Source organism: Nothoprocta perdicaria, unplaced genomic scaffold (assembly GCF_003342845.1).
Source record: "Nothoprocta perdicaria isolate Ctin4 unplaced genomic scaffold, notPer1 scaffold_138, whole genome shotgun sequence".
Lineage (NCBI taxonomy): Eukaryota > Metazoa > Chordata > Aves > Tinamiformes > Tinamidae > Nothoprocta > Nothoprocta perdicaria.
Genome location: NW_020454516.1, coordinates 511671 through 526502, shown reverse-complemented (window position 1 = coordinate 526502; position 14832 = coordinate 511671). Strand labels below are relative to the sequence as shown.

At 46.4% G+C, this 14832-nt stretch overlaps 2 long non-coding RNA genes across 2 annotated transcripts; both read right to left on the bottom strand.

The window, feature by feature from the left end:
* Window positions 1-3238: 3238 nt before the first annotated feature.
* Window positions 3239-4523, bottom strand: LOC112942960. The gene is made up of 2 exons (XR_003248500.1): window positions 4346-4523; window positions 3239-3383 (listed from the first exon to the last, which is right to left on the bottom strand). It is a non-coding gene; the product is annotated as an uncharacterized LOC112942960 (long non-coding RNA).
* Window positions 4524-4529: 6 nt separating this feature from the next.
* Window positions 4530-13789, bottom strand: LOC112942959. Its single transcript, XR_003248499.1, has 4 exons — window positions 13712-13789; window positions 9919-10002; window positions 9599-9827; window positions 4530-4658 (listed from the first exon to the last, which is right to left on the bottom strand). It is a non-coding gene; the product is annotated as an uncharacterized LOC112942959 (long non-coding RNA).
* Window positions 13790-14832: the final 1043 nt, after the last annotated feature.

Genomic DNA, 14832 nt, shown 5'->3' with positions numbered 1-14832 from the left:
GCAGACTGGCTTTGCAGACTGCACATTGACTCTGAGCGAGCGGCCCCGCGCGAGCAGAGCTCAGCAGTGCGGGCTGGGGCATCACTGCTGCTCTCCTGCTGGTAGCACGTCTGTCTCCAAGGCCAAGCCCAACTGGAATTCAGGCAGAAATAATACCCAGGGAGGCCTTCTCCTGCATTTTTCATCTCCTTCCAAATTCCTTGCTCGCAAAGGTAGCCCTGAGATTGCACCTTTGCCTAAAAACCTTCCACTATTGCTGGTTCCTGGACTGAGATCAGTCTCCCTGGGATTATTTATTCTTTTTGTGTGTGCGTGTGTATTAAAGCTAAATATTAAGATTAAAAGGAGCTCTTGCTTCTTCCTCATCAAAGACATGCTCGCTCCCTTACCTCTCAGTGACCTCTGAGGTGATGCACGGAGGAGCCTAAAATCTTCGAAAAAGCAAAAACTTGAGACCATAACTGTTGTTAACATTAGATGCTGAGAAAGCCTTTGATCGGGTGGAGAGGAATTATTCGATAATAGTCTTAATACAACGCTGAACTGGAATCGCTTTTGGAGGTAGATTTCTCTCTTTGCATGACCTCTAGCAGATGTCAGGATGAATGGAGACAAGTGAAAAGTTTTGTTCTTCCTGCGGAATATTTATAACACAGGCATATTTTACCACAAAGCTAATGAGGAGGGTTTTAGCAGGCAGATGATTAAGGTTGCCATCCCACTGAGATGATCATACCTCACTATTACGAATGTAAATTGAAACGTTACCTTCCTGAAGAAATGAGAAAAAGATTTTGCTGCTCAGTGTTTGAGACGTAAACTTTGGGACAGAGAGGTAATGAGGAAATGAATGCATCAAATTAAAACTTGGCAAGAAAGGTAAAAAGAAAACCTTGATTTTCCCCCTCCTAAATTTTCAAAAGACGCATTCTCCAGATGTAAGGAAATGAACCATTAGAGTGTAAACCTGGCATTAGCCCTGTATTGGATCTGAGGAACGAGGCAGGATTCATTCAGGGCTGCTTTTACTTTGAGGATGGCAAAGATTAGCTGATTTATGTGAGAAATTTTAGGGGATTATTTTCCCCCTAAGATTTCACAGATTCCCCAGTTTTTATGACAAAAATMAAGTCTTGGGGGCTTTTAGGTTTGTTGACTTTCCCCCTGCCAATTGTCACTGTAAATCAAGACCTCTGAACGTTTTTTTCCTAAATTAGTAAGTCCTACTGGCAGATGTTCCTCTTGATAATCAACCTAACCTTTTTGTTGCTCATTTCAATGGACTTGCCTATTTTAAATCCCCTGATACCAAAAAGGCAGAAAAAAGCCCTATTTGAACTTTACCCTCTGATGTAATATCTCTTTGTTTGTACTCCAGAACTTTATAGGCCTCCTTCGCTATTGTGCCTTATTGAAAACTCATGCCTTATTTGCTGTTCATTATTATCTTTTCAATATTTCTGCTCCTTAAGATTCTTCATCCCCTTCAACATTTGTTTCAAATGATGTTTTTTTTCTTTTCTGCAAAGGTATGCACTTGCATTGTGGAAGGCAAATGACACTGAGTTATTGTTTGCCCATTCTCCTAATTCCCTGGGTCTCTGGCATGAGCTGCGTGTTGTCCAAACAGATGTTTGCAAAGCACATTACTTAGGAGTCTGCAGATCCCAAATGTGTGGGATTCATGGATAATGTGGACAGTTCTAAAGACAGGAGTAGGTAGGCTTGAAAGTTCATTTACTTGTGGAATAGTAAAAAAACCCATAAATTGATGTGGAAGAGAGTCCATTCTWCTAACACACATGATACTGTGCTAGAAGTCAATTCTAAAACGCAGTGCTGCTGTATTTTTAATGCACTTGCAAAGTTGCATCTGCAAATTTCATTAATATGCTCCTGTAGATCCAGGATGGCTTCTCCTCAGGAGTCTCTACTTTCTGGATCATAAAGTTGTCTTCACTGTAATTTAGGAACCTCTGCGATGATGCATGTTCAGCTGCATTTGTTACTCAGCAGATGTCTGGGTAGTTAAATTCCTCCACGAGCCTTTATCAGTACTTCTATTCTGGGCTTCCCAACCGGTTCAAGATGCCCCTCTCCAGCGCCCGGCTCGGGATCAACGGGCGCTGATGGGGTCGGCCTCGCTGTGCTCGGCTCCGAGGCCGCTCGCTGCGCCGACCAGCGGAGCCCCACGAGGTGACCGCAGGCCTTGGAGGCCACGTCTTGTTGGTCCCGGGTCAAGACGGACCCGTCTACGCGGGCAGCCGGGACTGCGCCCTGTGGTCATAACTCTGGAGACCATCTGCTCCTGTAGCGGTCACTGCTCTTCCTGAGGGGCTGCCGCCTCGGCTCCTCCATAAATTTCGGCAGCACCTGCTGCTCTTGCTGTTCCCTCATACATCACACGCACCGCAGAAGCTCCAGCCCACGTGCTGCCTCCTTTCCRCAGCCACCTTTCCAAATTCTCCAGCTCCCAGCTTGCCCTTTGGAGGAGCCTGGTTGCGATAAGTGAGGCACGATAATGAGAGAGCAACGCGTAGGGCGAGGCCTTCTCCTCAGCTCTACCCTGCATCCCTTGGCCATCCCAGCTGCTCTTGCACACCCGGAGCCACCGCTGGTCCCGCAGAGCCGCTCGRGCCCACCTGGGCCTTCAGGGATGCGTGGAGGAGCACCAGCCCTCCTGGCAGTGGCATCGTGCCCGGCAGCAGTGCGCGGAAGCTGCCGGGAAGCACTGCCACTCTGCTCTATTCCCTTAGGCTACTTCTTTCCATTACATATTAAGGAGCTCTCCCTAGAGCTGGTCAAAGAGTAAAATAATAACCTGATTTGCAACTGGAAGTGCTGAATCTGGCTCACTATGATTCACGGAGCCACAATATTAGCTATTAACGAGCATTCAGCCTACTGCCRGGTACCTGTGCAAATGCTCCCAAATCCTCGGAGCTTAAGGAATTTTAACTGGAATGATACTCATCCAGGAATTTATGTGTTGTCATTTCTCTGTCTAGAAATATTTGTCATCCGGAGACCAGACAGAATCCAACCACGTTTTGGTTTTCCAAGCAATTGGAAATGAGAAAATAAACGCAGTCAAAATAAATGGCTTATTCTGAAGAAGCCAAAAAGCAATCGTCCACATTCTGCACTGGCTGCGCACACTTAATCAATTAATTTACAGGTGGCAAAATTGGTTTGTAAACAATTTCTTACCAAAAAGAGGATTTCATTCCCGTCTCCCAGCAGAGGGATTGCTCAGCTCACCCGGAATTTCTACTGGTCCCGTTGTGCACTGCAACAACTGCTGGAGCTGCTTCTCTGGCCAGGAGGYTTTCACTCATTATGGGGACCTCTCACCTCCTCTGAAGCCAGAGTGATTTCTTCTCCTGCTCAAAACAGGCCAGAAATGAAGGCTGTGAGACTATCATTTGAATACCCTCGTTTGCAAGGAATGATCTTGGTTTTGGGTTTTTTTTTTCCTTTTGCTACTTGGCTATTTTTTCTTCCAGACCAATTGGATCGTGTGGCCTGATCTGCCAAAGCGCAATATTAGCTTCAGGACTCTGCTCATTCTCCACTTAAAAAGACCATAAACTGGAACCGAAAATAATTGTTTCTTCCTTTTCAGCAGCTACACTGATCTCCTTTCGTCTACACCCTTCACCAAGAATCTGCCTTTTTCTGGCTAGCTAGCAAATCTAAAGACAAACACCTGCTTACCAGACCCAGAGCTGTGTGTCTGCCATTGCCGATCCATCTGTGGAACATAAACATAACTTTCACCAGCTGCTTCTTTCAGCCGGGGCTGGTAATGCGAGCCATTATAGAGCATATCAGCAACATACCTGCCTAATAATAACGGGCCAGGGCATCACAGGATGCAAACTGGCATGGCCTGAAGATGATAGCGCCGCACTGATTCACACCATCCATGGACCTCTCCCCACTGCTTGCTTGTTTGCTTCCCACTTCCTCATTTTACCACCTTTATTTCCCCAGTTTCTAGTTTGTTTCTGTTTTTCCATTATATATAATGAGGCAACATGTGGCGGAATAATTCCTGGGCCAGGCCCAAGCAGTAATGGATAATTACTTTGGGTACCGTACCGCCTCAATATTAATGATGCTAAGAAAGCCTCGGAAGATTCGGAGGTGTGAGGCTGCAAAGTCTCCAGCTGGATTCAGGCCAAATGCCCCACTCGTATAAACAGGCTCAACTCTGTTGACTTCAGCAGGCTTCTMTCTGCTTTTGGCTGGAGGGTTTGGTTGTTTTGCAAATGTTTAGACGTTCCACAGGAAAAAAAAATATATTAAAAAACACCCCATGCCCAACCGCATCCACACTCACATGATTTGAGTCGAGCTGGAAATCTCACGGTGCAAACAACAGATTTGTTTCCGTGTTGCGTGAAGGCTGGTGTGTTACGGCTAGAATTAAATTGATGACAGACCCCCACATCGCTCGCTCTGCTCCAGACGGCGGTAGCAAGGCACAGCTCCTGGCCAGCAACAACARCCTCTTCCTCTGTGTTGCAGGTTGGGATTTTGGGGTGACCCGGGACAACATCCATCCGACACCCAGGCAGTTCATTTTCCTCCCAGTGTGGAGTGCAGAAATATTGGGGGACTTTTTGACCCTTCACTTTCCAGGGGGGACAAACCTAGGAATGAGAGAAGAAAATCCTTTAGTATCCCAGACCCAAAATGAAATGAACTCATTCATGTYGAGAGTTCAAATTTGAGGACACCCACTCAAAATTTGGAGCTGAACCCATAAATGGGAGCCGCCTCTGAGATTTACCCATTAAAATCGGCTTTTCTTTCCGTGGTTTTGTAGCATATGCTGCAGGCTGAACGGTGCTTTCCAGGACTTCTGCCACTGCTAAAGTCAACGCTCACATCTAATATATTCCGACTTAAAGTGTGCAACCTTGTTTAAAATGCACTGCTAAAGCATATATTTTCATGTATCGTTATGTCTGAATGCATGATAACCAGGCTGAAAATCAAATTATGCGTGTTAAGGTGAGTATTACAATGTGACTACTGCCTGCTGTGCTGCGAATGAATCTTGTAAACACAATCAAATCTCTCTCCTGCCCTCCCTCTCGCACACACAGCGAGACACACACACGTCCTTGCACAAGAAAGGAGATTCTTCACCTTCTGCCACCGTATTGTCACAGCAGCTCATGTTTATTGTGAATGACATCTTCAGCTACAACCCAGCGTGAGCTCCGCGAGGCTGGAACTGAACATGCTACCAGGAAAATCAGCAGTGACATTAAAGTTGTTTCATGAATAATGAAAAAATAAATATCGCACTTACTGTAGGGACACAAAACGCTTTGTTTAACTAAAAGCGTTTGCAGAGAAATTCCAGGTCTCCGAGGGTAGATACTATTTTATTAACTGTGGATGGAGGAGTTATTTAGCTGGAGCTGTTTTCATTACATTGGTAATTTTCTAAATTATACAAACGAGAGAACATGTGATCAGAGCTGTTGGTAAGATACACACTCTACACTCACACTCTCTACAACATCTCCAAGCTGTCAGAAGATGACGAGGCAACAAATCCCCTCTCCTTGCAGCTGGCGAGTCTTGCAGCGATTCCCATTCTGTATATGGACAGAGCTTTCCATACGTCTCCCAAGCCCAAATTTGTGTAACAACCGTTTCCATCATTTACGGGGGGGGAAAGGCTTCAGAGACAGTAACACAAATTCATAAATGTATAATGCAAAAGAGAATTCAGTTGTCTCCAAGCCATACAAGGCAAGTTTATTACACGATCCCAGCAAAGGATGCTCCAAACATGAGTGCACTGGATGCTCCGTTTTGCTGGCAGCGTCGGTGTGTGCTGCTGCCAGCCCTCACAGCTTCATCACCACAAATTTCAGGGAGAAAGAAACAAGCCTCATTTGAATTACGGGGTTACGGTGACCAGAGATTTACACAGAAATTATTTGTACTGGAAATGTTACGTTTTGCCCTATTAAGGACTGAGCAAACAAACTTTTTATGTAGCATTAAAGTGTCAGGCAAAAGTGAAATCTCTCAGCGATTTCAGGCATTAGACAACTCTTGAACCTAAAATGCAATGGTTTCTCCTGAGACATAAACAGCCTTGTTTCCAGCCTGGAAAACAGTCTTGCTCATGTCCGTTAAAATAACTAGCGAGAGCTGTTGCTCCCTTTTCTTTTTGGAATATTTCATCCATATTCATAGCAAAAATGATGAGAAATGCTCCCAAGCGCCAAGTCGGAAAACTAATACCAAACACATTGTCAATACCCTCCTCCTAACTCTTCCTCAYGAGCAGTGTTTCCACTTACCAGCACGGAAATTCTTACCCTCAGTAGGACTTTCCGAGTGGCGACCATAAATAACCAACATCATGAACGGTGCCCCTGGTAAGCGTAGGCACTTCTATGGCACCTCGGAACAGGGACCTTCCTTTCCAGGAGTGTGAACAGGCKTGTGCGCTGCAGAACAAGCAGGGCACCAGTGTGTTTTCCAAAAACCTAAGGTCTTCCCCGTTTTATACACACTAGTACACTTTATGGCTTTTTTATGGCTTTTTGGGGGAGTTCACRATGACTGCATTCCCTATTTACACAAAAATGCAAATTTCCTGTCTAAAAACACATATTCATCTTTGCTTAACAACATGCTGAATGACAGTAACAAAAAAAGCACTAAAAGGAAATATTCTACTTTAATGGTAACAGTACACAAAATCTCTGCTTGCTTTGATTCTCTTGCCTTTAAACAAGAAAGCAAATTAAAACCCTTCTTACAATATGTGCCAATGCTAGCAGCAAAAAATAACGAAGACAAAAAGCCAAGGTCTGCATCTCCATGCTGCTGTTACTGTCAGGTGAGCTTAGGCAGGTGCTCACAGCTCCTCCTTGCCATCTGCAGCATGAACGGAGGGAGAGCCAATATGTAGATGTGACACGTAAAGAGACGAATATAAGGTATCCCTTGACATGTCAGGAGAGTTAAAAGCAAGCAAAGATGTAAGCAAGCAAGCAAGGTGCTAGTGGGGAACGAGTGCCTCTATCCATTACACAAGAAAGGCAAAACACAGCCTACTTGGTCACTTCGTTTCTTCAACCAGATGGAATCCAAAATGTTCAGAAAATTAAAAATCCATTTATTCCTCCAAAGTTGCATTCCATCTGTTTTCAGACATTTATGGAATCTTTTTGCATACAGGATATGGCAGCCACGGATGCCTTGGAAATGTCTCTTGCCCGTGCAGCTCACAGAGAGGCACCGGGGTGAGMTTTTTTTTTTCCCCAGGTGCTCTGATTTCTCTTCAAAATATGGGAAACTCTTGTCTCGTTTTAAATACAGGAATCATAAAATGTAAAAATACAACAAGAACTTTTAATCTTAAAAAAAAAAAATAATCGGGCTCTTCCCTTCTCTTTCCACCTTGAAAATTTTAACTTTCCTGCCAGTCTGTTTCTCATTTTCAACTTGTGGAGACAATAAGAATGATTCAGCTGCTATGAAGGAATGCAGCCTGGCATGTAGCGATCTCCACCCTGGAGATAAAAGTGACAAAATTACCGCAGAAGTTATGAGCTTTCGTCCTCATCAATCATTTCTGCAGAAACGCCGTATTTCATTGCAGTGCACACTGTGCCTAGCACTCGCTGGGCTACGGTCCCCTTCCTGGGAGCGCCGCTCTCGGCATCTTTGGCCTCACCAGATGCAAGTGCCTCATCTGGCACGCAGGCCGGGATGCATTCTCTGGATATGACACAAACATCCACGTTTCCCCTGTTGCAGAGAGAGGTTCAGCACCCCTGAGCACCATCCTGCTTGGTGCTGGCCCTGCTTTGCCTCCTGAGGAAGCTGCTGAGCACGGTGAGGGACTACAGGCTGTATCTACATGGCCAGCCAGGATGCGTGCCCACTTGTCTCCCAGTCATCCACAACCTCAGGTGAAATCGCCTCGGTTTCTGGGTCAGAATGAGCTGGCTGTTGTCCCTGCAAGCTGAAGGACATTTTGCATAACTCCATCCACAGACCGTGTCCTGTGCACCAGGCGTGGTGGTCCTGCACAGTCCTCCAACACTGTATCAACACTGTTCTGCACCAAAAACACCCTTATGCAGAGGCACAGTCTACTCGGCAGTATGTGATAACCCTGCGACTGTAAAAGAACCCCCCAAAACAAACACCAAGCAAACAAACCCAAGCCACTCAAAGAGAAATCACAACTGCTTGGTAATTGGCATCTGCCTCTGGGTTTGCTTTTGAACACCGGATCATGTTTTCCACATTTTATTTTGCAACCATGAGGACCAGAAAACAAAAGAAGTAAATTAAAATTCATACTTAATCATATGTCTCCCAAAGCTGACAGTTAAAACAAAGGAACCTAGTGTGAGGAGTGCAAGGCTCTTACTGAAAACTGGTAGCAGTGTCGCCCAGCCCTTCTACACCAAGCCTGCCCMTTTCATCACTCCGGTTCTGAGCTCCACAGGGTTTGACTCCGGGCTGGAGCAACACATGCAGAGAGCTAATWTCCAGGCAGCAGCAGCAGTGGAGCCTGACCTGCCTCTCTTTTGGGCCAGAGGAGCCCTCTGCCCATGGAGAAGGCCAGCGCTGGGACATCTCCCTGACCAGGATGGGCGCAACGCGAGCAGCAAAACAACAGAACCAGGGGGCTGCTGAGGACCGTCCATCCGGCCCCCATCTCCCTACACGTCCATCTGCTGCCCAAGGAAGCACTCGTCTCCCGAGGCTTGGAACTAATGAGAGGTTTCTTTCGAGGGCACGGAGGGACTCGGCCCCACACCTCACAGCTCAAGGGCCTCTTGGGTTTCACTCCCCCCTTGCCCAGTTTGGAAGAAAAGGCAAGAGCTGCGGCTAGTGACAGAGCAAGGCTGGCAGCTGCACAACTGAGATGCCACATTTCAGAGTATGATTTTCCCTCTGCAGTGTCTCTGCCTAACTTTCCTCTTTAAGAGGCACTTAAAATCCATGTGTCTGACTCAATTATTGTTATTGTAGCTATGGAACAGAATGTGATGCTGATGAGGGCCTACCTGTCTAGTTAGCTTCCCTTTCTGGATGCTTTCTTTCTTTGATTCATCATTGCTTGTGACACATGTATTGTCTAAACTACGTTCGGGAACAAGTCTCTAATACATTCAATGGGCGAAGGTGAAAATCGGAGAAAGGAAAATCAGCTGCATGCACAGATACATGCAGCAACTTTAAACACCCATTTCCTGAGAAATATCTCACAGAGAAACCATGTTTTCATTGTAAATTAAGAATAACACTTACCTTTCTTTTGCTTCCTTTGATTAGGGAGGCCCCAGCACTGCATAAGTGCTCTGTCCTTAGGAACTCATTTAGAGATTCCTCCAACATTCGGTACATTATCAAGTCATACCCGAAGGACTAGCAATTCATGCCCCAGAGGGCATGAACCCAAATTTAAAGTCATCATCATTCTGTATATTTTCGACTCAGTTGAAGGTTTTATGATACAGACTGAATGTCTTTTCAGGACAATCCTAAAAATAAGCCAATGCAGCGGGGACTGAATTTATTGGACACGTACACTCACCTTCAGTTGATGTTCTCTCTAGGTCAGCTCTCATGTGATTGGCAAGGGATCGTGACAGCTTGTATCTTCCTATGAGGAACACGTGTAGACACCGGTAATTAGAACTGCCACTCAGTCTTTCCTGACAACAGCCAGTGCAGGGCACAGGGCCTCTGAACTAGCGGCTGCCACTGGAAAATCCTCTTTCCCTGCGCCGCCTTCTCCGTATACAAATCCCTCGTTTGAATACCTGTAATAATTAATTCTTGTCATTTATTAACTGGGAAAAAAAAATAAACAGAGGCATCTTCTAGGCTAAAAATAAAGCAGTTGATAGTTACCTGAGGACTCCAAAGGTGCCACCTATAAGGCAGCAATGAGACAGCTTTCCCTGACGGGCTGCACCACGAATGGTTCGTCCTCAGCTGGGGAAATTTATAGTCAGGTGTAAGTCGCTTTTGTTAGGAGCCTAATTCCTGATCAAAGTTAGTAGCATTGAGGCTTGTTGCTCGGCTATGTTTTGAAAAAAATACTGCATTTGAAAATACCAGTGCATTTTTGCTGTAGTTTTCTATCCCAGTCAGCACAAGAGCCAAAGGGCTCGATCGACTATTAGTGTGTTTTACTCATAATTAATTCAGTCACAGGCCGTTAATGACTGAAACTAAAAAAYGAAAAGTAATATAACAGGAAAACAAATGGGAAGCATTTCAGGTTCACTGATATATTTGAAAAGGATAAGAAGRCAGCAATATGTTTGGCAATATTTGCAAATGAAAATGATGCTGAAGTATCCCTTTGCAATATCATATGAGGGTGGAGCATAGAACTCACTGGAAATTGCCTTCAAACCACTCCATTGCCTCCAGTGCATCTCGGATCAAGGTTTAGGAGAAAAAAAACACTACAAGAAGACCATTTTCCAGAGCAGTGCTTGACTTCTGCTTGGCAGAAGCAGCAGTAGTGCTGAGCTGGGCACTATCTTTGGGGCAAAACTATGCTATAATGGGTTCCGTTGTCACTGGGAGTCCCAGGAGCATCCTAGGGAAGGAATCCCCTCTCTTTGGTCCCCWGGGCTTGTTCAAGAAGACGGGAGACGTCACATTAACCCAGGGATTTTCCCAGTAATGACCCTGCCTAAGCAGAGCACAGCAACAAGTTCCTCATGTGAAGCATTTTGACCAAGTATTACGCAAAAGCACTCAAAAAGACTTCAAAACCCAACCCCGACATGGCAGTGTTGTAATCTGAGAGAGAGAGATAACTACAAGGGAACTCCCACAGATGTCTTCAGAATGGATCCAGTAGCTCAGTCATGCAAGGGGGCAGGAGTTACCGGCACCGTTTCCAGCCGGGCCCGTCACTGCAGCGCGTGGGCAGCTCCAGCAACCGCGCTGGAGACAAACCCCAGTGTCCTAGCRGCGCCAAGCCAGGCGGGTCGTCTACACCAGCCCCTAATCCCTGCTCCGGGGCCGTGACGGAGAAGGGAGTAAAACACAGGTAACTGAGAGCCCTTGTAGTTAATCTGGTTTTTAGAAATTTTACAAATAGCTCAAAAATGTCATTGCAAAGCCAGGCAGCACAGGCTAAAGGTTAAATATAAAGGAAATGGCAACAAGTGCTGAGGTAGAGTTATGGCAGCCAAGTAATTAGAACGCTGCCCTTTTAGATAGCATTGCTTTGCCTAAGAGTTCGTGATGTTCATAGTAGATGATTTAGACACAAATTACCTTTTTCTTACTGCTCTCTCCCCCACTACCCTTTGCTATTGTGCAATAATCTTTATGCTAGTTTCCGATGTACTAGTAGAACAGGCTTCTTTTCAGAACAATGTTCTGAGTTAAAGATGACTGCAATTTGTTTAATGTAACGGTTTATCTATTCATAAAGGATTTTTTTTTTTTTTTGGTGGAAATTTCTCCTTCAGAGAGCTTTGTGAGGAATTCTGCCTCCCCAGGGCTCCTCTTGGCCGCTCTTCCCAGTGACCACCCTGGGCCGCTGCTGCCCTCCCTACATCCCACTGACGTGGTGAAGGGACCAGCACAAGCACGAGCTCAGCACTCCTCTCTGTAGGAAGGACAGAGCACGCACAGGTACTGGCAGTGCAATTCCAATCACATTTGAGTCCAYCTCAACTACCGCTTTATTCTGGAGATCTTGTTAGCATTGAGAAGTGCCTCGGTTCCACCATGGGTTCAAGAGTGCCTGCATGGCTTCTGGCAGGGGACAGCCCCAGCCACGCTGAGGATCCCTCAGGGCACGAGGGGCGCTGCAGCCGACACCTCGGAGATGCTCCTGGTTTAAGCAGCAACAGGCAAAACACACRAGCACAAAGCACAAAACACACGAGCAACCGGAGGACGATGCTGGCTCGCCCCGCGTACAGCCCGCTTGCAAGATCATTAATGTGTTCTATGCCCTGCAACACAAAGGCGACTTCATAAGCCATCCTTTGCCRAACACTGCCACCAATTCCAACGGGACTGGAGGAAAACCCCAAATGATGCTTTCCTAAAAGCCCTCACATCCTCCAGGCACACTGCTGGCAAGTCCATGAATGTTTATGCTACAGCCCTTATACGCCAAGCAATTTAAATAATCCCCAAATCCATCACACTGGAGTCGATGCTCAGGAGAGATCCTCTTTTCCACTGGTTTGCAAGGATACACTAATAGGGGCCGCTTATTCTCCACGACAACTGATAGACTCTGCATGGCTAGGAGTAAATTACAGTAGCAGTATTTTAACAACTGTGGAAAAGACTATAAAACTTTCTGCCCCTTATTAACTACTGTGTGACTATTAGGTTTATGGGCAATGTTAACATTGCAGCATAGGAACAAAAACATTGTAAACACAATGTTGGGAATGTTCCCAATGTGTTGGGAAGCAATTTTCCCCCAGAGAGGCAGGGGGCCCTTCCACTCCCCATAAGGTATGGTAAGGGTCATGTGGCATGCACGTAAAACTAGATTAAACCCTCTGTGACTGAGTAATTAAACCTAATTGTAAACCTGGGCGAGCATTAATTTTCAAGCTGAGCTCCCTGTTCAGAGCTCCAAAATCCCCACTGAAAGTTCATGGAAAACGAAAGCTGCCTCTTTAAAAGAAATCAGCTTGGAGCTCCCCGGAACGGAGCCCCTGGGCAAGTGGTTCAAAATATGATTTTTATAAACAAATCTGACATAGCAAACTTAATGCAAAACCCTATGCATATAACATCACTTACGTGTGCAATTCGTTTAAACTACAGCTGTARAGAGAAGGCAATAAAACTGGCAAATTAACCTTTGGCACAGGAGTGCTCGCATGCGAGCAACGCTCTGCAGCAGAGGATGCTCTTGTGGCTCCCACTAGTATTGTCACAAAGAAGGGTCTGTCAGAATKTCTGTTCTCAGCCTCCACCGTCAGGGTTTATCAACGCGGCCACGAGCACTCGCTCCGGACCTGCCTTGGCATGTGCAGTCTTAAGAGCAGCATTTTTTAGCACCACTTCCCTTCACCACTGCCCCCCACCATCACCATTTTGCTTAAAGTTGCAGCATGCAAAAATAAAACAGAATATAGCTATAGGTAAGCTGGAAAACTTATTTTCATAGGTCAGACTTAGGAGTCTTAAATAAACGCACAGTTTTAAGGTTAAAGGGACTTTAAGTACTTAAGTACTTAAGGTACTTATGAATAAAGGCCTTCATAGTAACACAACATGGAGCAAACAATGCCTACCTATCTTAAAATACATTCACGGAGCTACCACAGACTTGTTACAAGACAGATTTAAAAAGCAATTTAGATGCTTTTTGCATTTAAATGCAAATTAAATTTAACACACAAAGTTCTCAGCCTTTTTTTTTTTTTTTTTTTTTTTGAGTGCCTGACATTATTGAGTGTATTTCTGTACAACCAAAAAAAGCATCACATAAAATGAGACCTCCCTGTAAAATAATGACATGCTGTGGGTAGCTTGGGTAGTGTCACTCATGCCTTGGCACGTGTTTTTGTCACGTCTATGTGCTCTAAAAAAATTTGGTCCTAAGTTTCGTGCTCAGGACTTACACAACAACTTGGGGTGTTCCTGGGCAGGGCTTTGCCACAAGGCTGCCACCTTCCATGATTTCACCCGGAGAACTTACCCTTCAGGACAAGGGTAACCGAAGATGTGCCCTGGGCCAGGTCCAAGGGGACGTTTCTTGACTCTTGGCTCCAGAAAGACACCTACAAAGGGAAAGCATCGCGACAGAATTCCAGGGCCAGGTAAGTGCCCCCAGCTGACACCAGGTGGATTAATGCTGAGAGAGCAAGCAGGGCAGGGCTSAGAGCCCCAGCACGTTCCCCCCGCCGGCGCAGACGTGCTCTTGCCCTGCAGGACTCAGTGCCTCAAATGATCATCGGACTAAATGGCAAAACTGCTGGATAAGAAGCTRCGTTACACAGAGCCACGYCAAGGCATTCTGTATGGTGGTGTCACGGCTGCTCTCTCACCACCTCTCCTGATGACACGGGGGCAAACCAGGACTGCGGGCAGCACCTAGATGTGGCCAAGGATCAGTGCACATGAAAATAAACCAGAGATTTTCAGTATCGACTGAGGTTTCTTCCCCAAGCGGGAAGAAACTTAATCCTCAAAGGTCAGATGTACACTGAAAAGGCCCAGGCCCTGGCTTTGTGTCAGAACAAGACAACATTATCCCTAATGACTTAACAGTTCTGCCCTTGACTTGTGTCAACAGGACCCTCTCTTCTTACATGGTAAATGAGTCGCTTCCAGCCTGCCCCGGACTCCCAGGTGGTTGGGAGAGAGGCATGGCAGGACGAGGGGTGTCCCTCGGCACCAAAGCTGCGCTGCCTTGCTGTGTTTAGCGGCCTTCTCGGCCACACATGCGTGCAGAGGATGAGCAGGGAGCGAGGAAGAAGCTGCYGTGTCCGGCATTCGGGAGCCAAATCCCCTCAGAGGGCTCGTGTGCTGTCCCGCAGCGTCCCCAAGGGACACCCCGGACAAGGCCAGGCGGGAGGGCAGGCGTCCCCGTGGGAAGCGGCATCCCCGCTTCCCCTYGGAGCGTCCCGCATCTTCCGCCAGCTCCCCGGCATCCGCACAGACACCGGCTCCGTGCCGCCGAACGCCCACGGCGCCGCAGGCTGCACCAGCGCCTCGCTATGCACATCCTCTCCCACATAAAACACGGATAAGCAGGAGTCTGAAAGAGTTACCGTGCCCGGGCAAGTGTCTCCTGCTGTTTAAATCCCATATTCTTAT